We start from the raw sequence: 26505 nt of genomic DNA on the forward strand, positions 1-26505 counted from the left end.
TGCCTGTCTGGACGGGTCCTCCCCACACACCATCATGCGGGAGACTCAGGAGTCCTGTAGCCAACAGGTGCACCACCAGACACTATCACACTGTAATGGGGACCGGTTAGACCACAGGGGCCAATGTGAGATTGGGTGGGTCAGGCCGGGCCAGAAATACCGTTACATTTGGAGGCGAGCTGCTGAGATCAGATCTGTCATCAGGACAGGCTCTAGCTAGGCACACTGGGAAACAGGGATAGAGTCTGCTGCCACTCTGTGCTGCGTAGGGACGGACCTAGGGGTGGTCAGGGGCTGACGGGATATTGTCAGTTCGCAGGGACAACCTAGGGGCCTGAAAGGAGTGAGGGGTTTGTAGCGGGGCTATAGCTGACCGAGTCACCTTGAGGCAGTGCTAGTTGGTAGGATGCCAGAAGGGATAGCCTGTTAACTTGGTCAGGAATCCTGGAGAGGGTCTGCGCTAGGCTGACCAAGAGAGGTAGACGCCCCAAGTACTGCATGGCAGAGCCAGAGTACCTAGCCCATTCCAGACACTCACAGTAGGGAGCACAGACTGGGAGGAAGGAGTCACAGCAGACACTGAGAGAGTGAGCCTAGCCTGAGGTAGTGCAACACTGGGTCACACCTAGATAAGGTACACATGTGGTGGTGCATCTGAAGCTAATCTTTATTGTACCGGTGTGGTGGCTGCCCCGCAGAGTGGAGCACCATGTACGATAATTGGTACGAGAGTGAGAGAACCCAAAGAATGGAGGATCCGCGTGGCGCGGAGAACCCAAAATGGCGACCAGAGGCTGATGGGGAGGGCACCCGTGGCGTGCACCCCACTGAAGAGCAAACAGTCGCCGAGTTATCGTTAACCAGTCTGCTCTGGAGCGGAGCGAAGGCTGTGGCTGCCCCGTTTTTATCCTGCCTGGGACAGCGAGGGGCCACCCTTGAAGAGTGTGAGGAAATTGTAATAATTGGGGGAGAACCCCGCGAGGAGAGCAAACAAACGGACTTTTTGGGCTCAAAAGTCAACCAAAATGGCGGTTCCCGCTTGCTAGGGACACCGCATGGGACAGTCACAGAAAATGTGGCTGGTGCAGGACTTGCAAAAAGCTGGCCGGGAATGGCGCGAACAGCAGAGCCCCGCCCTGATGGGGGGCATGGCGCGAAAGCTATGGCTGCGCCTGCATGGACAGTGACTCACTCAGCCCCTGTGCTGAGTCAACCACTTAGTCTATGGGACCCTCCCCTGATTTCTACCAGGGGGAATGACTTTCAACTATGGCCTGTGGGGATGCACCCACTGGGCCCAGGGACTGATATCCAGACGGCGCCACTACAAAAAGTAGTTCCGGCCGTGGAAGAGCCGTGCAAAAAGGATGGTTATCTTGCACAGAGGGCGGCTGCAAGGAGAAGGCGGGAACTGGCCGCGGGAAAAGACCCCCACCCTTGTGGGGAAATTGGCGCGAAAACGCTAACCGCGCCCACCAGGACTGAGAGAGGTGCGGCCTTAAATAAGGGGCATGATATTCCCCTGTGGGACCCGCCCATAATTGCAACCCCTGGGGGCGGGTTCCAGCTCTGTCAGAGAAGGGAGGAGCCGAAGCAGGGAGTGGCGGATCCAGCAACTTCCATCAGTCAGTTGCGAGGAACCACTGAGAAGGAGAGACCTGTACAGGAAGTGGCTCCTGTACAAAGAATGGCCTGCTCCTCCACTGTGGGCACGATGGTCTCCACCCAGCCCTACTCAGTACCCGGCGGGTTGCTAGTAGTGAGGGTGGCCAACACCGAGACGGTGGTTGGGCTATGCCTACAATGCGGGCTGCCCGGAGGCACGGTCAATACGGCGGCACGTTGCCCTCATTGCGGGACATTGTACCTGTGGCCTATGCCCACATTTATTCCAATTCAGCCTGCTGACCCCCCTGTGGACATGGCAAGGCGCTCCGCCGAGTCCCCGGGCGCGCTATGGATCAACCGCGCGAGTCCAGGAGACAAGGGACTGGAGCCGGTCAAGTCGGCTGGGTCAGTGGCGATCGAGGCGGTTGAAGCACCCCCCGCAATCGGGGAAAAGAGACTTTCACTCCGCTCGGAGACCCCTAAGTCAGGGAAGGGGGATTACTCGGACGAGGACCTCCGTGAGCTGGCGGTGTTAAAAGTGGAGCCAAGAAGGCAGACCGGAAGGGCGACACCCCGTGGGGTGAGTGGTGGCCTTGAGAACAGGGCGTCCCCCGCAGATCGGCGAGCCGACAGACGGAGTCCCGCCATCCCAGGACCTGATCTAGGAGACGGGAGAGAGACGCCTATACCCCTGCGGATGGGTAAGCCAAGCAGCCCTATTACTTACTTGGTTGCAGCAGACGGCGAAGCGCTGGAAGGGCCGCGCCAGGCCCCGAGCGCACGTGGAGTGACGGCATCACTTCCGGCGGCGACGGCGGAGCAGCCGGATGTCGTCGTGGAGGAAGAGATCCCGCATGGGGGTCCCACGCAAGATGGCGACGCTTCCGGTTCCGGGGAAGACATCGTTTCCGGTGGTGACGGCGGAACCCATGGAGAAGTTGCAGCGACGCTTCGGCGATTGGGGGAAGGTCCCCAATCACCTCAACGGCTCAGAAGCTGGACGGGCGATCTGAGGACTGAGGAGGGTGAAGTATCATCCTTTGAATTATCTACGGACAGCCAGGAACGGGTCGCAGCCCCGTGGCAATGGCTACCCCGTCCGTATGCCCAACCCCATGCCCTAGCTTAGACCCCTACCCCTGTCACACGGTCCCCGGGTTCCCCGCCTAGCCTGGAATCAGTGGACATTCCCTCAGAAGAGGAGGGGAGACGGACTGGGGAAAGACAGCGCAGTGGCGCTACGGAAGGTATCTCCAGGGGAGGGGGAGAATTGAGAGCAGCTGCGGAAGGCCGGTGGTTGCCCCCTGCAGTTCCGGCGCCGGTAAAAAAGGCCCCGGGGTCGTCTAGGTGGTCTGTACCGCGATCTGTGCGGTCATCAGGGGTATTTTCCATGGACGATGACAGGGACTCAGGAGGGTCAAACAGATTCCGGGAGAACCGGTGGTGGGCCCCATTATTTGAAGGGTACTCCGCCTGGATGGACCGCACTCGGTTCCTCATCCGGCGAGAGGATGTAGTGGACTATTGGTGGGCGGTGGGAGAGTTTACCCCAGAACAGAGAGACAGGGAGTTGGAGGAGCGCTGGCTTCAAATAGAGCATGGGGAGATAGAGCCTATGGGTCCCAGCATCTTGTCAGACCCCGTAGACCCTGATGAACCCCTCTCATGGGTGCTGCCTGGGAGGGCAGGTAAGGCTGACCTGACTAGAATTAGTAGGGCCGAGAGAACCATAATGGCTCGGTATAAATCTTCCCACGGGTTGGAGTACCCGTATGTCCCTGAGCCTCTCATGGATGAGATAGAGGACAACCGGGATAGGTGGCTTAGGGAGGCCATAGAAATGCACCTAGTGGGGAGAGGGAGTTCCGTGATAGGAAAGAAGGCCGAGGAACGGATAGAACATTTAATCCGCATATGGGCCATTGGGAGAAATATCTATAAACACAGAGTAACATATAGACCAGAGAGGGGATTACCCAGGCATTTCTCAGTAACAGTTCTGGATATGGGGGGTAGAGAAGTAAAGAAACCGGACCCCTATCACTATTTTTAGGTGGTACTGTGCATCACGCGGGTCCGTGGCTGCTGGTCGGGGCGGGCTTGGCGGATGACTGTATTCATGTATACTGTATTTGAATCGTGTGATGTTGATTATGTTTTCTGTTACAGTGCTTCCTGGAAAGAGGTATACAAATTTAGGTCCCAGCGAGGACGATGGGATTCACCAGGGGGAGAATGTAGCGGTCATGTAAAATGCCTACAGTCATCTCTCCTGCTGGCAGCAAGGCCTGGTAAGTGTGGGCATGCCAGCAGTAATCATGGAGATTTTCCCTCACACCCTGGTGGGGTGCCCTGTGTATGGATGGGACTGGTCACATGCTCTGACTCCATGGTTAGTGATGTCAGAGGTGTGTCAGCCTCAGAAGTTACATAAGGCACAGCACTGTGTTCTAAAGTTAGTTCTACCTGAAGTCTGAGTTGAGGAAGGAGTTCGGCTAAGAGGAGTAGTTCAAGTTCTGCTAGAGTGTCAGTTATGTTATAGTAACTCCATGGGAGACTGTGTCCAGGGACCTGGCACAGGGCAGTGATTCCTGCGGGAATAGTGAATCCCTGATTTAGGTGACATACCTATCAAAGGGGAGCACGGGCGAGATGATCAGCTAAATACACCCCATTGTGGAGGGCAGCTATGCCCACCGTGACAATAAAGATGGAGCTTATCAGAGAAACCCCTGTGTGTGAGAGTCCAATGATTACACAGGAGGTTGCACCACCGAGGAGTTCCTCGTCAGGATCATCCCCATGCGGACGCAGGGACCCTGGTGAGGTGGAGGCGCTGCACTGGAACTAGGTGAGACTCAGCACGCTACCTCAGCTGCCTGTCTGGACGGGTCCTCCCCACACACCATCATGCGGGAGACTCAGGAGTCCTGTAGCCAACAGGTGCACCACCAGACACTATCACACTGTAATGGGGACCGGTTAGACCACAGGGGCCAATGTGAGATTGGGTGGGTCAGGCCGGGCCAGAAATACCGTTACACAGGTCTATAGCATAAAAATGTGGAAAAAAAAACAGAATCTGCTCTAAAATGTTAAGTATTTCTAAATTGGGAAGTCTTACACGGTTATACTTTTCACACGTCAATAAACAGAAAGTCATACAGGACTTACTGCCTCCGGAGCTGAGGCTGAAAACGCAAAAAAGTGATGCTCCAGACTTAGTGCTGCTGCTGCAACATACTGTAGGGGGGTCTGTGCAATCTGGATCAGACCTTCCGCAGCAATAATTCTCCGGTACCAGGGAAGCTGCAGTCGTGGGCACCTGGCTTGCCCCGGTGCCAGAGACAAGAGTGTTTAATTATTTAGTTATAATAAGTAACCTTCCAGATTTTTTTTGTAGCTCAAAGATATTCTTGGGAAGTGTTGATTTCAATCTAATGCTGAGGATTGCTTTTTCTGCAGCCCAAGAAAATCTCTTAATATGTGCTGTATTATCCATAGTTGTGTGTCTAATACTGAGAGATGTTTTCTTCAGATTTTGCTGTTTTTTCTCACTTCGGCAATAAATCTTTCAACGTAAACTTCCTCAAAAAACAATGTAATGACTTCCAACTGTGAATGAAACAAAAACTATAATTTCCTGTAATTCTGCCGACAGAAGATTTTTCTCTGATGAATTTTAGTGCGGTAGGAATCAATATATACGGTACTTTTAAGCTGCAGATGGATAAAAACACAGGAGAGCATATTAGACTCTTATGGTTTCTTTAGGGGAGGGGATATAAAAAATATAAGTCAGATCTATGAAAGAAATGCAAAGCAAATAACAAAACAAAGTGTGGGCTGTATTTTAGACTTGGGCAGATGCTAACTGTTGGCTGAACAGTTGATACACATAACGGTCCCACATTTAAAGTGTAGCGATTTGGCTGGGCAGTCCAACGAAAAAGCAGGCTGAGTACTACTGCCACCCCTATATGGACGGAATGCCAGCAGTACCGGAAGCACAGGTGAACGAGAAGGGAATAGAGCAACTCAAAAATGAGCCTTATGTAAGCCCTTTCTGGGATGCCTAAGATATAATGATGGACAAGCCCTTCAGCCAATAACTATTAACCCAGCAAGGGCTTGATGTGATTGGGTATCAGGAAGGATGATGTGCAGGAGGAGGAGCCAAGAGAAAGACGGGGCAGGATGTGATTGAAGAGACATTACTGCTGCGAATAGAGAGCTGAGAGGAGTCCCTACCCAGGAGTATCAAAGGAAAGACAAAAAACAAACAATACAGACCGGCGCCTACAGAGTCCAATATACGTAGAAATAAAGTCCAATTGTGATGAAGTGTCAAGAAGTAGTAAGTCCAATCTTGCACTTCCAAAATCCACAGCAGGATATTACGTGGTACATGTAAAGCAAAAAGAGAAAACCATCATAGTGCAAAACTGCTACAAATCATAACAAATAGGACAAACAAGACAAGACAAATACTAGACAAACACTAGCAAGGCTGAGAAATAATACAGTTAATAATACAGTTAATTTAATACAGTTAATAATACAGTTAATTTAATACACATAAAATAAAAAGAACATAGGCAGATGACGAATCCGGTTTGGAAAAACCGGAATCCTACTTACAAGATGTTCGCAATATACAAGCAAAGATACAGGGTGAGTAGTAAACGGCTACGGCATCAGGTGAATGCGTGGCGTCCAGAGCTGCTCCAAACACTGTCCTCCACTCCGCAACCGGATGTGCATCACTGGGTTTGGAAAGGAAAGACAAAGTAGCATGGTAGCAGTGCCATTCTATCCCATCTCAACGTAGTGGAGGAGTGTAATTCCAGGATCGACAAAACCGTACCGTGAGTAGAACGCAAGGAGAGGTGTTCAGGGAATCGCCCTGCTACCCTGCAGTATCATTTGCGTACACATACACAACGTCTTTACCTTTGCAAAGTAACAGGCCTGCATCTGTAACCCTCTGAATAAATTCAACGAGCTCCAATGCTGTGCCGTTACTGGGACTGATTAATACATTGTGGGACAATAGCGCAGTGAATAGATATGTGTCAGGCACCTATGTATATACTGTATGTTATAACCAGTATTGTCTGGAATCCTCCAATCAGAGTGCCACTGAACTGGTTTATTAGGTTTCTATCTAAATATACAACTAAAGTCTTATTGCCTAAATAGACATGTGTCACCTTGTATTGTCTGACCTCAGATAGTTTCATAGCTGGGTGGCTAATCTCATTCATATTCAGGGGAGGGGGATTCGAGCCCCCTATCTTAGTAGTTGCATATCTAAGGGTATAAAAAAGGGGTTACACTTACATTTATTTTAACATTATGAGTGCATTTTAACCCTTTTTATCTTACTAAATTAAAATACAGTCCACACTATATTTGGTTATTTTGTTTGTGCTCCTTTCATACTGTAGATCTGACTTGCTAAATTGGGATTGGAAATGATACACAAATATATTTATCCAGCCCTACCCTCACCCCTGTAATCCAGTCCAAAGTCTATGATTTCTTCCTGGATATATCCTCATGGATGGTTCTCCGCTGCCTTAAACTTAATATGTCTAAAACTGTGCTCCTCATATTTTGTCCTAAACCTGGCATAATATCCCATTTTTCCATCATGGTAAATGGCACTACCATCTATCCTGTCACCAAAGCATGTTGTCTAGGACTGATATTTGACTCCTCCCTTTCCTTCTCCATTCAAGGACTGATATTTGACTCCTCCCTTTCCTTCTCCATTCACATTCATGACATGGCTAAAATTTGTCGCTTCTTCCTCCATAATATTGACAAGATCTGCCCTTTCCTCTGTCAATCTACTTCTAAAACTCTAATGCATGCCCTTATTCTCTCCTGTCTGGATTATTGTAACATACTGCTAGTAGGCCTCCCTGCCTTTGAACTTTAATTTTTGCAATCTATCCAAACTTCTGCTGCTAGAATAATTTCACTTTCACACAAAACAGTCTCTGATCATCTCCTCCTTAAATCCCTCTCCTGGCTTCCCATCAAGTTTTCAATCGCCTGCAAAGTTATTCTCCTTACCTTCAAAGCTCTCCACTGATCTGCTCCTCCCTACATATTGACTTTGATCTCTCATTATGCCCCTGCTCATTTCCTGTGTTCTACTCATAATGTAACTGTCTCCTTTCAGGCCCTTTCAACGCCACTGCTCTCTCACACCTTAAACCTCTTTCTCTCACTGCCCAGGTAAGGACCTGTGGAACTCCCGCACACTCAGTATACACCAACCCCCCTCCACCTCTAAGTCAAATTGTAAAACTCACCCTATTAAATGAAGTATTTCATTAGCCTGGACTCATGGCTACTGTCCCACACCCAAAGAAGTTCCTACCAACCATTGTGGTCAAGCGCTGCCATCTACTGCTCTTATTCCCTCACCTGCTGTCTCTGTAAGTCTCCCAACAGTCCACTTAGATTGTTAGCTCTCCATGGCAGGGATTTCTTGTCCTATTGTCTGATTTTGATTGCTACTCTTATTGTATTATAATTCCCTATAATGTGTTGTCTCCTTTGTAAACCTCTGAATACTTCTGTCCACACTATATAAATAAATACATTGGAGGAATCTTTTCTTAAGAACCTGCATCAATTATACAGTACAAGGATTTATTTTTCTTCAACATTGACACCACTAACATGTATGCGGTACTAATAGTCTCAATGCTTCAAACACTATATTTGACTTTACCCATTCTTGCAATGTAATTTGTTGTTTTGCTACAGTAAATTGCACAATCTGTGCAGTATTATTAACATTAATCATCATTACTTGTTATCTTTATTGTTATTATTATTTGTCATCTTTTAATCCTCTCCATCCTGTCATATTTAGCTCTTTCTCTTTTTTTCTATTTTGTATAAATACATATATGACTGACCCATGAGGTAGTATAATGTCAAAAACCATATTAATCTCTTTAGCCAATGCATTTGGCCATACAGTATGTATCACTGCATCAATTTCTACTTCTAATTTAAATAAACGTCCAAGATGCAGCTGCACTTAACATGTGGAATCTGCCAGTTGATCAACTGCTGTCTAAAATCTATTCATTGGGGCTTACTTCCTGTTTATATGCTGGTTTTATGATTAGAATCCTGCCCTTTCCTTAATTGTGGGTAGCTGCATTCCTTTTGACTGAGATTAGAGTTATCCTGTTTCTTTTGTTATAAATCATATAATGCCACTTTTAACAAAATTGAAAGAAATGTACTCAGTGAGGAGAAAACAAAATATAAGTATGAGCTGAATTCTCTTTTCTTTACAGTGCAAGTGTCGGTTAAATTCTCTAGCGATCTAAAAAAAGTGTCTCCTAATCTAACGAACATTTATTATTGTAATAATAATATAATTATAATAATTGTTCTTGTATAGCGCTGCTAGTTTTACGTACATTTAAGTAACTCTGTCACAAGTAACAGGATCATATATATTAGTTGATTTGAAAGTCCATTAGACAGAACTGAAAATAAAGTAACGAGTGGTAATAGTTTAGTTCCAGAGGCAGGTGTGTGGGGTATTGTCATTGGTTTGCATCTCCTGTTTTGTAGAGTATTCTCTTTTCTGCATACAGTAGCTTGATTTGATATATTTTGTAACCCCTATGGTGCCTTTGGAATGTTTAGAGAATCGCACAGGAGACAGTTCCCTTTAAGCTTTTATGCCATTTCCTGAAAGGCATGCAATTGTTTGCCATTCAGAGATTTCATTTAATATTATCTGAAAGGAAGAGGAGGATGTCCTCCTCCATTGAGGGCAGCTGGAGGTGGGATTCAAGGCCACATAATTGCTGTAATAGTAACTACATGGCTCTGGAAACTGAATGTTAGTCTAGCAATCGAATTGAAAAAAGTGGGATATCTGAAGAATGTCACTTACTGTCTAAACGAAGAAGACTCCCTCGGAATCATACATATTTATATCAAAAGTGTTTGCTTTTCATTCCTAAATCTGATGAAATTATTTTTCCCTCTCCTAACAAGGGTAAAACTTAATATAATTAAATGTTTTTTAACATTTTTATGCTGATGGATAAGCGCCCCACAGATATACAGATGTAATACAATGGCAAGAAGAAAAGTCCTTCATGGAGAGTAGCACTGGGAGCATGCACAGATGTAGTGAGATTTACTGTTTTAGTGACTGAAAGTAAAAAAAAAGTGAAAAGACACATGCACTTAATTGCATGCAGCAGCCCCGTGTGACAGCGGCTGTCCAGTGTTTTTTTGGAGCTTGCTTAGTTCTTTGAATTAATGATTGGTGTATACTAAGTGATGCTAGTGTATACAGTAGGTAAGCTAAAGTCAATGTATTCTGCGACTATTGCTCAGTCATGTACGTTTTATACATTATTGTATAAGAAAAGTGCCAGGGGTTTTTTGAGACACCCATAACCACCTCTTCTTCCGACACACTTTTTCAATGCTAGACAACTAAGGAAAGACACATAGGGGCCTATTCTCGAATGGTGTGGCATTACCCCATCAAACAGTTTGTCATTTGTGTTATCACGGTATTCAGAAAGAATCAGAAACCATTACCACTAGTCACTAACTGTGAGGTAGAAAAATGCCAATACCGTACGGGACAGCAGCGATGGGATCTCAGCATTTTTCTAAGTTCTCCCCTGTGCGATCTGGCCACAGTCTATAAGAAATATACTGGACACCTAACAAGCTCCTATTGAACCCCCAAAATAACCACAACATATATATAAGCATATGAGTGTCACAGAGGAGTGCTACTGAGCATTGCAATATATATTTAAAACCAGAGACAGAACATAAAACACAGACAAAGCTCAGTTTTAGCACATCCAGTGAAACTCATACACGGTACAGTGCCTAAATATATATGTATAAATATCTATTAAGTAAAATGGTCTTTTAGTTTGACATTTTTGGCCAAAATTGTTGTAAGCCCCTGAGCCAACTTCACGGCAGACCACAATTCAGGGGTCCCTAACGCTAATATAAATTCTTAATAACCTGTGTAATAACAGGAAGAATGATTTATAGTAAATCTGTCAAACCCCCAAAATAACCACAACATATATATATGCATATGAGTGTCACAGAGGAGTGCTACTGAGCATGGCAATATATATTTAAAACCAGAGACAGAACATAAAACACAGACAAAGCTCAGTTTTAGCACATCCAGTGAAACTCATACACGGTACAGTGTATGAGTTTCACTGGATGTGCTCAAACTGAGCTTTGTCTGTGTTTTATGTTCTGTCTCTGGTTTTAAATATATATTGCCATGCTTATATATATGTTGTGGTTATTTTGGGGGTTCAATAGGAGCTTGTTAGGTGTCCAGTATATTTCACAATTGTGTTTCAGCTAGTTCTGGCTGATTGGAGGTTGGTAACCTCCTACTTAATTTAAGCTCACCCCCTCCCACATTTAAATGGTTAAGGGCTCACTCCATAGCATCTTCCACACAGGGGAACTTGTTTGCTTGCAGGATGGTTGTGACAACTCTAATATAGAGTGCTTTTCCTGGTAATGTACAGGTTAATAAAGGCTTCAATAAGACTTAGAACTTTGCAACTAATATTGACAGATTTACTATAAATCATTCTTCCTGTTATTACACAGGTTATTAAGAATTTATATTAGCGTTAGGGACCCCTGAATTGTGGTCTGCCGTGAAGTTAGCTCAGGGGCTTACAACAATTTTGGTCAAAAATGGCAAACTAAAAGTCCATTTTACTTAATAGATATTTATACATATATATTTAGGCACTGTACCGTGTATGAGTTTCACTGGATGTGCTAAAACTGAGCTTTGTCTGTGTTTTATGTTCTGTCTCTGGTTTTAAACACAGTCTATAAGAGCTGCATCTCCATGCACAGCTCTTACAGGAGATCACACTGTTTTATTTACATTTTAATAAAAGAGTATGGTAGCAGGGGATCTCCGGAGCAGAACCACATTAATTTCAGCCTTGGGGACCCATTGCTTCCCAAGTTACAATCCCTGGTATGGGGTGCCGGTATCTCCTGTGCATTTAAAGGTACCGGTCACGTGACGCAGGAGATTTAAACATTGCAGGGAGATACCGGCACCCGATACCGGGGTCTGTAACTTGGGAAGCAGGGGAGCCCTAGATCTGAAATGAATGCAGTTCAGCTCTGAGACCCCCTGCAGTGGGACCCCCTACGGTTTTCTTAAAATTTAAATAAAAACAGCTTAATTAACTTAGCCGCTAAGGCAATAAAGGGGTTAAACCTGAGTATGTGGTCTATTGGGGGTACAGGGGCTGAATGAAGGGGGTACTTGTCCCAGGGTGGATGGTTAGACCTGCCAGGATGGTTGCGGGAGGAGTTAACCCCTTCACTACCCACCCGAGAGGCCTAACCACCCACCATGGGCAAACTAAACCCTTCACCCAATCTCTCTACCCCCAAGAAACATTAGAATACAATAACCCTACAATACTACCCAACTCCTCTACCTCAACAACCCTCTCCCCCTCCCCCCAACACATATAGTACAATAATGGTCAAAATCCCTATTATCCAGATATGGATAATAGCTCATTTGCCCATTAAAAATAAAACATTATCCAGCCAGCATAAAGTAAATAAAAGTTCTACTTACCCCTGCCAGGATGAAGGCCATCCTCATCACAGTCCTCCACATCCTTATCCTCTGTGTGCAGCAACATTACAATCAAAAGAACAAACTAATGGCCATTAACCCCTTAATCACCTAAGCAGTTAATAACTACAATAGTAATTAAGAGATTAACCCCCTTCCTCCGCTACCAACCCAGGTGACCTTACCACCCTCCCTGGGGCAACTACCTCACCTCCTCCACCCATTGATTGGCACAGTGGTAAACCATGCCCATATACTATAAAAAATACAGGCACAAAAGAAAACACGACATTTAAATAAAACAAGCATTTCATAATAAAACCATTGATTGTGTCTGTGGCATGCCCACAATATATATTTATTTATTTATTTATAAAATGTTTTACCAGGAAGTAATACATTGAGAGTTACCTCTCGTTTTCAAGTATGTCCTGGACATAGTTAATAGGACAAATAATACTGTACATGGTTACAAATACAGTTACATAAATGAAAAGGGTATACATTATATACAATACATTGCATGCACAGTTAGAGAAGATGTATATTATAGGCTTATGTAACAGTTAAACCATATGTATGTACATATGTAACCAGATTAAAATGTGAGACAGCCTTAGTTTTGAAAGAACTTAAACTGGTGGTGGATGTGAGAGTCTCCGTTAGGTTGTTCCAGTTTTGGGGTGCACGGTAAGAGAAGGAGGAGTGGCCGGATACTTTGTTGAGCCTTGGGACCATGAACAGTCTTTTGGAGTCAGATCTCAGATGATAAGTGCTGAATGTGGTAGGGGTGAGGAGCTTGTTCAGATAGGTGGGTAGCTTGCCCAGAAAGTATTTGAAGGCAAGACAGGAAAGGTGAACTTTGCACCTCGAGTGATGACCAATCTAGTTATTTGAGCATTTCGCAGTGATGTGTGTTGTAGTTGCATTGGAGAATGAAACGACACATTGAATTGTAGAGGGTGGGTTTGGGGTGCCCAGCCATATACTATGTCTCCATAGTCGATAATTGGCATTAGCTTTCTGACCAGCAGGCGTAGGGAGGATTTGTTCCTGTAAAGTTCTCCTAGTTTGGCATAGGTTTTGAATGTCAGGGCATCAATGTGCATTCCGAATGTTAAGTGGGAGTCAAACCATATGCCCAGGTATTTAAAACTAGTCACAGCAGTTAGGGTGTTGTTAGTGTTGGTTCTGATCTGGAGCTCAGTCACTGGAAGCTTTAAAAATGTAGTCTTGGCCCCAAATACCATTGTTACAGTCTTGTCAGTGTTTAAAAACAGTTTGTTTTGGGAAATCCAGTTTTCGAGTCTCAGAAGGCATCAGGTCATAGTTTTTTTTAAATGGGCTGGCCAAGTAGCTACAGGGAAGGGGTGTATTACTGAGGGGCTGGGTAAACCCAGCTTTTCTCGTTACCTGGCAAACGGTGATTGGGACAAGATAATTGTTCACCAATAACTGAACTGCAATGTTAGGAATGGGGGGCCTGCATCTATATAGTTGCTTGCAACCCTTATTCCTGTGCTTGTCGTTCTTGTTGTGACCTATAACAACTGAGCAGCTGCTATTCGGCTGAATATTTCCTTGTCCAACCCCAGTAAGTGTAAATATTTCTGTAATGTTATTTGCTTGATGTATTGTCTGTTCTGCTCATAGGAAATAAACTAATTCAGTTTACTATATCCTAGTCTTGTTCAATCTGGCCCAGTTATTAGATATATTGTCTGTTCTCTCGTGACAAGCATATATATTAATTGAATTGCCACACTGACAATGAATGGGAACCTAAAAAAAAAACATAACACAAAATACAATACATAACAATTAAATAAAAACAATCATTTGCCAAAATATATATTGCTTGTCACTGTGCTTATCTATAGCCCAAAAGGGGTATAGATAAACACAATGGCAGTTAATGGGCAAATGAGCTATTTTCCAGATCGGGATAATAGTAATTTTGCCCATTACCGTACTGTATGTGTTAGTGGGGGTGGGGGGGAGGGAGGGTAGTAGGAAGCCCATTCATTGCTATTGGGGATATCTATGCTCCCATTGAGGGCATAGGTAACTATATTGGTAATCAATGGGTATATTGGCTAGTATTATGTTTTATTGTTTAATGTGGGTAGTGTGGGTGGGTGAAGGTGTATTTGGCCCATGGTGGGTGTTTATGCCTACCAGGTGGGTAATGGGAGGTGTTAACCCCCTCATTACCTTAGCTGTCATAACTGCTAAGGTAATGAAGGGGTTAACTCCTCCCGCAACCCTCCCGCAAAGCCTAACCCCACACCCCATGCCAAATACCACCTTCACCCACCCTTGTTACCTCCAATAAACCAGGCACTGATATTTAACCCCTTCATTACCTTCGCAGTTAGCCGCTAAGGTAATGAAACTGCCTGTAAATTTATTTTTATTACATAGGATTGAAGCAGTGGGTCCGGAGACTCCCGGCTTCAATCTGATGCAGGAAAAATAAAAAATCAATTCTAAGTCCTACTGCAAATCCCATCTCGCCACCTTTGGGGTGGAGAGATGAAATTGACAAGTAGGTCGCTAGATGAGAGCTTCAACGTTCTCATCTGAGCTAATAGTATAGGGTGATTTTATTTTAAAAAATGTGAGTTGGAGCTGTTTTTCAGCTCCCGCTTGGTGTGTTTAAGCCACAGCGCTACTGCTCAGGGAGATGCACTTCCCGAACGAGTTTGGAAGGTCATCAGAGCTTTCTGAATAGCAACCTTTCCAAATCGTACGGGAAGTGTTCAAAAATCTCGATGAGTTGGTTATCAAAGCTACTAGAATAGGCCCCATAGTGAATATTGCAAATTACATGAGAAAGGTTGGGGTAAATAGAGATTGTATAGTATAGTATAACAATATTTAATAAATCTTGCTTCCCAAAAAATACCAATCTTCCACCAACTGACCCTGGCTGTCACTTCTGAAATTACACCTGTAAAAATACATACAGTACATTACTTAAAGACTGTGTTCTGTAGTTATACAGCGGCTCATGAGTGCTTTATGCCTGTTCAAAGAATAATTGTACACTACAGAGTATCATCCCCTATATAATTAAAAATATAAGTTCATATTTCAACAACAACAGGATCGGGATGTCAAAAGGATGTAAGTTAAGCATTGCATTTTAAGTGTTGATACAGTTTTATTTAAAGTGTCTTGAACAAAATGTACTATACCACATTAAATTTGGTTTAACTGCACAATAAACAAAATAAAGGAACAGTGTGTGTTCAATATGAAGCAGCGGTTTTGTTTGGTTAATGGTCTCACCGCGGTTTGCTTTGTCTGCTTAAAGCTTTATCCATGGCTCTCCGTGCCCCACTGCTCTCTCAGAAGCTGTGTGCAATTTTACAAGTTAAGTAATTAACCAGTTGCACCAGGTGTTTGCTAAAGCGCCTCACCGCGGTTTGCTTTGCTTTTTAAACTTAATGCACGACTTATCGTGCCCCACTGCTCTAAACTACAATAGAAATGTTTCTGCAATTGCTCCTGTTATGACTCAGGTCTACAACTGATGTGGTGTTAATGTCTGGTTTATTCACATTTTATATTTTTCTATGAACACACAGGCAGAGGGATGTGGAGTGTTAATAGCCTTGTACTTATTGGCTTATTCTAAACTCAAAATACACAGGCCTCAGCCTATATATAATTACAATCCTCTGTACAATGCAGGTACCCTGTGTATGAGATGTATTGAAAATATGTATCCAAATGTAGAGTTTAAGCATTAATACACCAGCAGAGGACTATTCACCTCAATGCCCAGCTCATGGGTGCTCTGGGGAGGATCGGACAACTGTGGCCTTGGGGCGTTCAAAGGTGATCCCATACTTCCGCACTCTGCAGTGGCGAGAAACCAGTTGGTTGAAAAAAGAGGGGGTAGAGTGAAAGAGGGACTTCGTTGGATTCTCTTTCATCTACCAAACCTTTACTAATGTTAGTAGTTACAGGAGGGGTGTGCTTGAGGCTGAGGTACTGCCCACCTACCGGGGCTAAAACCTGGGACCCTCCCACGGTAACAAAAATGGGCTGCAGCTCAAATGATAGGGTTCTGTCCTCTCCCCTCAGGGGAGTAGGGTGAAGAGTTATGTTCTCTTGTCATGAGCCAGGGATCTGGTTCATGTTCCCTCCCTTAGAGGAGTGTAGGCTGATACCCCTTATTCCATCGGGGGATAAGGGTGCTGAGTAGAGACTCTTGGGGCCTCAAGCTCCTGGAGTTGGCTCCAGGGACCAAGCAAGATTGACCATGCTGTGCTGTGATGATAAATAAAGATCACCAGTTATTTTACTCCTGCCTGAGAATGCAGTTATTCAGGGGGGGAAGTGAGTTTTCCTGCAGGGGCTGCACCTATCTATGATAGGCCCTGGAGGATGGAGGCATTGCACCAAAGAGAAAGAAGAAGATAATATCCAAAAGCCTTTCCTAGTTTTCCCCATACCATCGGCGGAAGCTCAGAATCCTGAGACCCCACAGGTGAGCAGCACTACACCTGGTAACAATGACCAAATCTCCCATAGGGGGGGGGGGAGGGGTTATATTAGGAGGTGCTGCTGAGATGCGAGCAGACAGGCTTTTGCAGCAGAAGGATATTTCACCATGCCAAGCTGAGAGGTGGTTGAAAACTACCGTATCAGGGCCAACTACTGTGGGATTATGTGTAGTGTACCTGGGGGCTCTTGGGATCCAAAGGACCAGAACCCCGTGAAGGAGAAACTGCATAAATGCTCTACCTATGCCAGACTGAGAGGTGCTTGAAACCACCGTACCATGGCCAACTACTGCAGGATTATGTGTAGTGTACTTGGGGCTCTTGGGATCCAAAGGACCAGAACCCACTGAATGGGAAACTGCAGCATGAGTACCCAATGCTCTACCTATGCCAGACTGAGAGGTGCTTGAAACCCACAGTATCAGGGCAATAACTGAGGAATTATGTGTAGTGTACTTGGGGGCGCTTGGGATCCGAAGTACCAGAACCCTCTGAAAGTGCAGCATGAATATCCAAAAATTGTGCTCAAACTGTACATGTGTGTGGTGTCCCAGGGGGCTTTCTGGATCGAAGGGACCAGCTTCCCCATGAAGGGAGCTGCAGCGCATGCAATAGCGGTTCCCGCCAAAATGGGAGAACTGCGTGATAAGCTTTGCAAGATCCCCTGAACGACGAGGGTGCTTTGACCAAGCTGGTTCCTGTGGAGGCATCCATCTTGGAGGTACCAGCTGGTACTTCTTTTCCTGTAGATGCCACCACCCTTCCGGTGCAACCAGAAGTCGTCATCGAGAGTTCGGCCACCGGGGTGGATTCGGAAGCCATGACCTCTGCTCCGGTGAGTAAGACTCAGGCAGACAATTTCTTGCAGCAGTGCCATGCCCGTGGAAAGGCCCGAGATCGTAAGGCTGCCAAGGACCCAAATAGCCACAAGGTACTTGCGGTAATGGAGCAAGGTAAGCGCAAGGTGCCTCAGACATTGGGACACGGTTCTGAACTTAAGGCCTCATCTAACGTTGCCCAGGACACTGATCTTGCCTCAAAACCAACCCAGGACAATGTAGTGTGTGGGGGGGGAGGGGTTTGTCGACGATGTGCCAAGGGGTGGGATGTCGAATTATGCTATGTCTTCCCGGGAAGGATCTTTTAATCTAGCAGTTCCAGACCACCATCTACTGTGGGTTCAATTCTTGATGACTGTATTGATATGCATAGTTCTAATGTGGGAAAGATAGTACCATGGTGGGATCCAATTTTCCAGGGATACGTGCCGCACATGAAAAGGACTAGGCCCTGTCTGTTTATTTACCTTCCCCTCTGCCATGACTTCTCCATGTCTTGTCTTTGATTGTTATCTGGATTTTACCTCTTTGTTAAGATCAGGAAATCTTTGTAAATCAGAATTGCGTTATCTGAGGAAGCGAGTAGAAATTCTCTAAAGTTTGTCTTATAATATCAATTGTTAGTCAAAATAAAAAAGGTATCACCTAATACTTAAGTACTCATTTACTTGTTTACACTATCGCAAATGGACTAACTTCATTCGCAATGTTTAATGTACTGTAAGAGGTCAGCTTCCCCCCGTTTCCCTTCACATGGGGTGCATGTCCACTTGCAACATATGTGTGAAAAATAATCTAAGTGGTTGGTTCACCCCTAAAGTGTTAGTGCAGCTAACTATCCCATTAAACATGTACTGTGGTCGAACATGTATAGTAAACTAAAAGCACCACATAAATAATTCTTGTTTTTTTTTTTAAGTGAGGTACAGAAGAGGTAATCTTACGTTTTAAAGAATGTAAAAAAATAAATATATAATTTTTTAACAAAATACTTTTGTTGTTTTATTAATAAAAAAATGTTTGGAAAGGTAACAAAAAGCTGTCTTTTCTTAAATTAAATATAATATAAAACAGTAAAAAGAAATTCTGTATAAGAAAACAAAAAGGTTTCTTTTTTTAATTAGCTTTCCATGAAAACATGAAGAAAAATGTTTGTTCTGTATAAAGATAAAAAGGTTTCTTTTTTTCTTTTCTTTTTTAAATGGAACATTTGTGAACCGTTTGCTGCCCTTCGCTGATGTTGGTTGATGTTAAAGTGATGTTAAAGCTGCTCTATTTCTATCTGAAACTCATATGCCCTTTATCCCCTGTACCCAATTTTCCAACTCTATCGGTCCTATGAAATGTCTGTGAATTCACTGTATAACCTCAGTGCTTTTAATGTAACCATGTATTTTTTATAACTCTGTGCCCAGGACATACTTGAAAACGAGAGGTATCTCTCAATGTATTACTTCCTGGTAAAACATTTTTAGAAATAAAATAAATAAAGTAAGCACGGTTTCGTCAAAATACAAAAAGGACGATTGTCGTCTCTTTCTGAAGCCTGCTGTGCTGTACACTTCTGTTAAGAAAAATAAATCACAGGTTAATTTTGGTATATAAATGAGTACAGAATATTATATATTAAATGCACATACTGTATTACAAAAAAAGCAAAAACCAAGGTTTTTTTTAATAGTAAATATTAAGAAAACTGTATGGCTTAACAGCAGATTAACTTTAAAGGGAATCACAAGGCACAGTATCATTCCAGTAATATTGATAATCACATACACAGCATATACAAAGTATATGCTGCAGAACTGTATTAGTAGCACACAATATACAAAAATTGTGTCTCACCTTATTCTATAAATCCTCAAAATTCCCTAAATTCAAACGAAGGAGTGGCCTTTGAGGAATATCTGTAGCCGGCCATGTTCCTTAAAATTGCAAAGATACAAGAGTTTAGTTTAGAGATAAGTTTTTGATTTAAACCACAGAACGTTCACCAGACAGAACAGTAACCCAACAGAAGTGCACAGACAAGGCAAAGGTAATTCACATTTTGGCGTGCTCACCAACAGGCAGGGAAGGGGGCGGGGAGCCGACCAAGATCTTTAAAGGAGGTGGGGTATGGGGCTTAAATAACATGTACTCCATTCAAAAGGCAACTAATTTGGAAGCCCATCCACTCAGTCGGGGGCTGGATGCCCACCACTCCCTCACCATGATTGGGTGGTTTCTGGCCCACGTTCAGACAAAACTCTGCCCCAATGAACCCTTGCCTCGATCCCTCGTTTGCAGGATCAGGAGAGTATACCAATGCCATAACTTCAATGTATTGATTCTGAGTCCAAGAGGTTCAAGGAATAGCGAGAATAAGACCCCAAGAGTTGGATAGGTCTCCTTACAGGCCATAGCAGGGGCATATCTGGAGGTAGTCAGCACCCCTTTTGCCATAACCATAACCAGGCAAATTCAAATAAGTATAGACATCTTTATCGATCCACAAACCATAACCAGGCAAACCATAACCAGGCAAATTCAAATAAGTATAGACATCTTTATCGCTCCACAGTGACGTGCCGCAAAGTACAATGAGCCTTTTACTCGGCTGCTTGGTGCCAGACCACAAAATACAAATGTAAGTTGGGAACTCTAAAGTTAAAATATTGTTGCCTTATTTGCCGGAAAAAAATCGAAATTGTAATCCATTAGCCTTATATCCGAACTTGAATATATATATATATATTTATATATATATATATATATATATATATATATATATATATATATATACAGTGGTTGACAAATCACCAAAAAATCTACTCGCCACAGAAAAAAATCTACTCGCCACCTAGTACCAAACGTGTGCTGCTTGGGCCAATATTTACTCGGCCGGGGGTTAAATCCACTCGCCCGGGGCGAGCAAATGTATAGGTTTGTCGAACACTGTATATATATATATATATATATATATATATATATATAATGAATAGAATTACCACAATCTTTCATGTACATGGTACTTTGCTACCTACAACCTAATGACAGGGGCAAGTAAGATGCCTTTGTATTGGAAAAGTTATAACAAATAGAATTGAACACCTCTGCCTCCATGGCTATTTCGGATAACTAACATTGTACTGTAGATGACGTTGGAAAAAGACATACTGTACTGTATGTCCATCAAGTTCAACCTGTGTTAAATGTAGACGACAGATACTTATCCTATAATTGTATTGACAGTATATTGATCTAGAGGAAGGCCAAAAAAAAACAGCGACACATTATCCAATGCTCTCTCATAAGGGGAAGATAAATTTCTTCCTAAGTACATTGATGGCAATCAGATTTCTCCCTGGATTAACATCCTTTCCGTGTTTACTTATTTAGTACAGGTATATCCATATATACTTTTCCTTTCTAAAAATGTGTCCAACTTTTTATTGAAGATATCTATTGTATCTGCCAAGTTTCCATAATCACTATTTTATGGGAATCCATGAAGGGTGAAAGCAAAGAAAAGTTGATTAGTTCAAACATTTACATGGACCAATAGGAGGTTGCACCGATGACGTCATTGCTTTGTATTGGCAGGCAGGCTGGGTAAAATCTGAACAGCAAACCTATTGTGAACCCTGGTATCCGAGGAGAGCAGCTACCAGCACCTAATTCACAAGTAAGTGTCTTCGGAAGTAGGGTACCCGGAGCTGAAATTAACCAGGTTCAGCTCCAGAGACCTCATGCTCAAACCTTATATATAAAAAATTAAATTCGCAAACAAATCCGTCGGCTTTGATTGTCTCTTTAATTCATAAAACCGTCGTATATATGACTTCGACAAGATACGTGAAGTTTTATACTTTCAACTCCGACCTTTGTGAGGAAAAAACCTTATACGTGTTTAGTGGGAATATAGTGTATAGAAATTCTTTATTTATCCTTATTCTTTTGATGAAACTGTCTGCATTATAACAGTATGTTCTGCAATTGAACTGTTGCATGCTTGGTAGAGTGTAATTTGACATTTTCATACACAGTTTGTTACCGTAGTTTTTGTGCGTTAAGTACATACTTTTCTTAATATATATGCCATATGTGCCTAAAGTGACACATGGTATATTTGGACGGATTGAGGGGATATATTATTCATTTAAGGGTCCATATGTGAAGAAAGTGAATCATCTAGATAGATGTGTGTATTAACCTATGTCCCATATACAGGTCACGTGTGCACAGGTTTGCCGTACATGACATTCTACTTCTGTTGAGACCCAAGAAATGGTCTCCCAAACGTATTTGGTGATTGTAACGCAGTTTAAGGAAGAGGCCCCAATATTTTCATAAATATGTTCTTGATCAATGAGCAGACTGTACCAGTCTTCTCCAGCACTGTCTTACAAATAAACCATATAAAAACAACTTAGCATTAAATAAATTGTATTGAAGAACTGACAACATGATATAAACAACTGCATTTCATCTCAGTTTGCTTGTATCCATTATTGTTATGCTGTTGTTGGGTGCTCTATTTTCAAGAAATATTGTCATTGACATATTTAGTGGAAACTTCTGTTTGCCTCTACAGGCAATAAGCAATCAGAGTACAGGGTCACAGCTTGGGTTTAGTGTTCCCCGGAAAGTGGCCTTTATGGGTCCTCTGGGAGGCGGAACTGTCAGTCAGTCAATTTAAAGATTCCGGGAACCGCTAAGAACTGAGGCATTGATTTATGTGGTTAGGTTCCATGGTATAGTCCTCTAAGGAGATTGTGCAGGTTGGGGGTGCTGACTTATGGAGCCGGGCTGCACCCCTGCCCAAGTCTTAGGAAGCTGTGCTCCAACTAATGCGGTTACACCCAGACAGCCAAATGGGGGACTGGGCATGGAGCAGGGCAGTGTGAGTCCAGGTGGATGCAGCGTAAGGGTCTCCCACCATACTACTTGCAGGACACACAGGGTTATCTGCATACAGGGACTAGCAGGCTGGCTGACAGTTTCATTTTCAAATGTTGTTAAATAAATACAGCTGTTACTTTATTTTTACTTCCACAAAACTGTGTAGACGCTGTTTTTAGGTTGGGATAAAATCATGGGCTAGGCACACTAAGCATTCGATGAAAAGACACAAACAAAAGTGAAAGGTCTATCGATTTTCCCAGGCATGATACCACAATGAACCCCTAACATTCTAGTATGACGATCATGGTATACTGTTCCATTTCAATGTCTATTAACTCGGGTCAGGGAATTTCCCCCAGAGTTTTCTGGTAATACCCATCTGGATTATACTCTATGAATAAAGTTCTTACATGGCTGTTGTCACCCTGTGTGAAAAACACAAAGCAAGAGGATACTTAAAACAAAGCTCCATTATGTCCAAACTCAATAAGTGAGGAGCAGGCATTAACATATATTAAAATTTGCATTACTTGATTTGCAATTCAAATCTGGGGGAAATGGCAAAAGAAGCAGAAAAGACTCAAAGAAGTACAGTCCTCAGTGTTCACACAAACACAAACACAGATTATAAATTACGATGATGAGTTCTGCATCCTAAAGGCCGCCAATCCCCCCGCACATCCGCTGCCAAGCCGCGCATGCTCAGTAATCATGGGGACTGGAGGAAAGCCACGCATGCGCAGAAGCGGTTGGCAGCGGCGCCGTTCCCCGCCCGCTGCCACGGCTGTTGACATGTGTTGCCATTCCCCGTCTGCTGCCCGGGACAGCAGAGACCGCCCGACCGGGACAGCCCCCCCCCCACACCCTTTCCTAACCCGAATGGGACCTCCCTCCCAGCCCACACATGGGCCCGCCTAACTTCCACTACCGCTGCCATGCCGCGCATGCGCAGAAGCGGCTGGCAGCGGCACCATTCAGCCCTCCAGTGACGCGGGCGTTTGCGGGCCCCCCAGGAAGCGGTGGTACAAAAACCCGGGCGCAACCCGCGCGGACCCCCCCCGGACCCCCCACACACTGACGGACCCCCCGGACCCCCCACACACTGACGGACCCCCCCACACACTGACTGACCCCCCCCGGACCCCCCCACACACTGACAGAACCCCCCAGACCCCCACACACACTGACTGACCCCCCCAGACCCCCATACACACTGACCGACCCCCCCAGACCCCCACACACACTGACTGACCCCCCCAGACCCCCACACATACTGACTGACCACCCCAGACCCCCACACACACTGACTGACCCCCCAGAGACCCACACACACTGACTGACCCCCACAGACCCCCACACACACTGACTGAACCCCCAGACCCCCACACACACTTACTGACCCCCCCAGACCCCCAAACACACTGACTGACCACCCCAGACCCCCTCACACACTGACTGACCCCCCAGAGACCCACACACACTGACTGAACCCCCCAGACCCCCACACACACTGACTGACCCCCCCAGACCCCCACACACACTGACTGACCCCCCCAGACCCCCACACACACTGACTGAACCCCCCAGACCCCCACACACACTGACTGAACCCCCCAGACCCCCACACACACTGCCTGACCCCCCCAGACCCCACACACACTGCCTGACCCCCCCAGACCCCCACACACACTGCCTGACCCCCCCAGACCCCCACACACACTGACCCCCCCAGAGCCCCACACACACTGACTGACTCCCCCAGACCCCCACACACTGACCACCCCAGACCCCCACACACACTCACAGTCACACGCACACTCAGTCACACACACTCAGTCACACTCACACGCACACTCACAGTCACACGTACACTCAGTCACACTCACAGTCACACGTACACTCAGTCACACTCACAGTCACACGCACACTCAGTCACACTCACAGTCAGACGCACACGCATAGTCACACGCACAGTCAACGCACACGCTCAGTCAAACGCACACGCTCAGTCACACGCACATGCTCAGTCACACGCACACTCAGTCACATGCACACTCAGTCACACGCACACTCTCAGTCACATGCACACTCTCAGTCACACGCACACTCTCAGTCACACGCACACTCTCAGTCACACGCACACTCTCAGTCACACGCACACTATCAGTCACACGCACACTCTCAGTCACACGCACACTCTCAGTCACACGCACACTCTCAGTCACACGCACACTCTCAGTCACACGCACACTCTCAGTCACACGCACACTCTCAGTCACACACACACTCTCAGTCACACGCACACTGTCACACGCGGAATTCACACTTAGTGCAAATAGCTAATACAGGGGATGTGTGCCGAGCACGCGCATTCTAAGTCAAATTTATTTGCGTTTTGTCATTGAGATTGTATTTTGATTTTTAATTAAAACATCACCAACACCAACACAAATACAATTTCTGTGACAAAAGTCAAAGAAGTTTCACTTACTATGCGCGTGCACAGCACACACAGCTTTTTTTTGTACAGTACATGTGTACCCCTATTTTACCCTGTTATGGAAGGTTCCAGAGTGCAACGTGACTGGGTCCATGCAACAGGACTTTAATAATGTTCCAATTAGTACTCTACTGTATATAACTACAAGATAAAAAAAAATGCACAAATGCGCACCAGGGATTAGTGGAAGGTAATTTATTAAAAATACACTAAAACTGAGGGGATCCAACCCCACCTCAGAACAGCTGTGCAGCTGGACGGCTAAGTACTACTAAGGAAAACACCTAATGGTGACTAAACCCTAAGCTGCACAGTATACAAATACAGTAAAATTTATATAAAAAACATGAAAGAAAAAAACAAACATGAAAACAACCTATCAACAGATTTGTATAAAAACCGCCATAGGGTTGGGCACTGGCAAGGGGAAACGGACACTCACACTGAGACAGTCAGCAGACTCGCGGTGTCTGCACAGGATCCGGATTTCGGCACCGCGGAGATGGATAAAACCATGTAGGGTGATGTAGGGTGATACACGTGATAATCCATTTTAAACCAATAATGTTTAACCCAAGCACAGCTACTTTTGAAGGACATTTGCTGTAAAGTTTAAGTTAATGTACAATACTTTCTTACATCACTTAATAAATATTTCTTGATCAACTACTGTACCATGGTCTGTGTATTTTATAGTGTGAACCAAAAATGTCAGGGCAGAGATGAGAGGTGTTTAATTGGAAGGTGAGAGGCTCTGTACAATGTTAATGTAATGGTGCTTAGCACTCTTCTTTTTTTCCCCCTTGTTTGCATCAACACCCCACTCACAGAGTTAATACATTTATGTAATGTCACCTGCTGTGTGATTAATTCTACGAGCCTCTAAAGAACACTGATTACAGGAGCAATCCAAGCTGTTTTTTTTTTTTTCAATACAGGTTTGAAGCAGGGCGTCTCCTGAGCTGAACCCCATTAATTTCAGCTCTGGTGACCCCTTCTTCCAGAGATATTACCTCCAAAAGGAGTGCCAGGATCTCCTGTATTTTTTTGCAGTTTAAAGCCCCCGGTTGCACTGGCTAATAACATGCCTGCTCCCTTGTGGCCCGCAGGGCCCAGAAGCTTTGAAAAGCAGCGATATAGTAATCCATGGGGTGGCTATCGTCAGTGGCATAACTAGAAATGCACTGGCCCCCAGGCTAAAATTCAGGGCCCCTGTAGCATGGACTTATCCCTGTTGAAGAAACTGCCTCTAAATCCAGCAGGGAGCTGGTTAAGTGCAGTCAGGCAATTAACCAGGCTCCTCCTGCCTAATGAGAATTCTGTGAAAGAGTGTCATGTGAGACACAGGAAAGAGATTCCTGAGTTCACAATTGGGCTGACACAGGAAAGCAGAGAAGCCTGCACACAGACACTGTCTTGAGCACAAAGGTGTGCTGAGATCAAAACACCCAGACACTCAGAGACCTATATTTCCTGGAC

Source organism: Ascaphus truei, chromosome 3 (assembly GCF_040206685.1).
Source record: "Ascaphus truei isolate aAscTru1 chromosome 3, aAscTru1.hap1, whole genome shotgun sequence".
In the NCBI taxonomy this organism is placed as follows: Eukaryota; Metazoa; Chordata; class Amphibia; order Anura; family Ascaphidae; genus Ascaphus; species Ascaphus truei.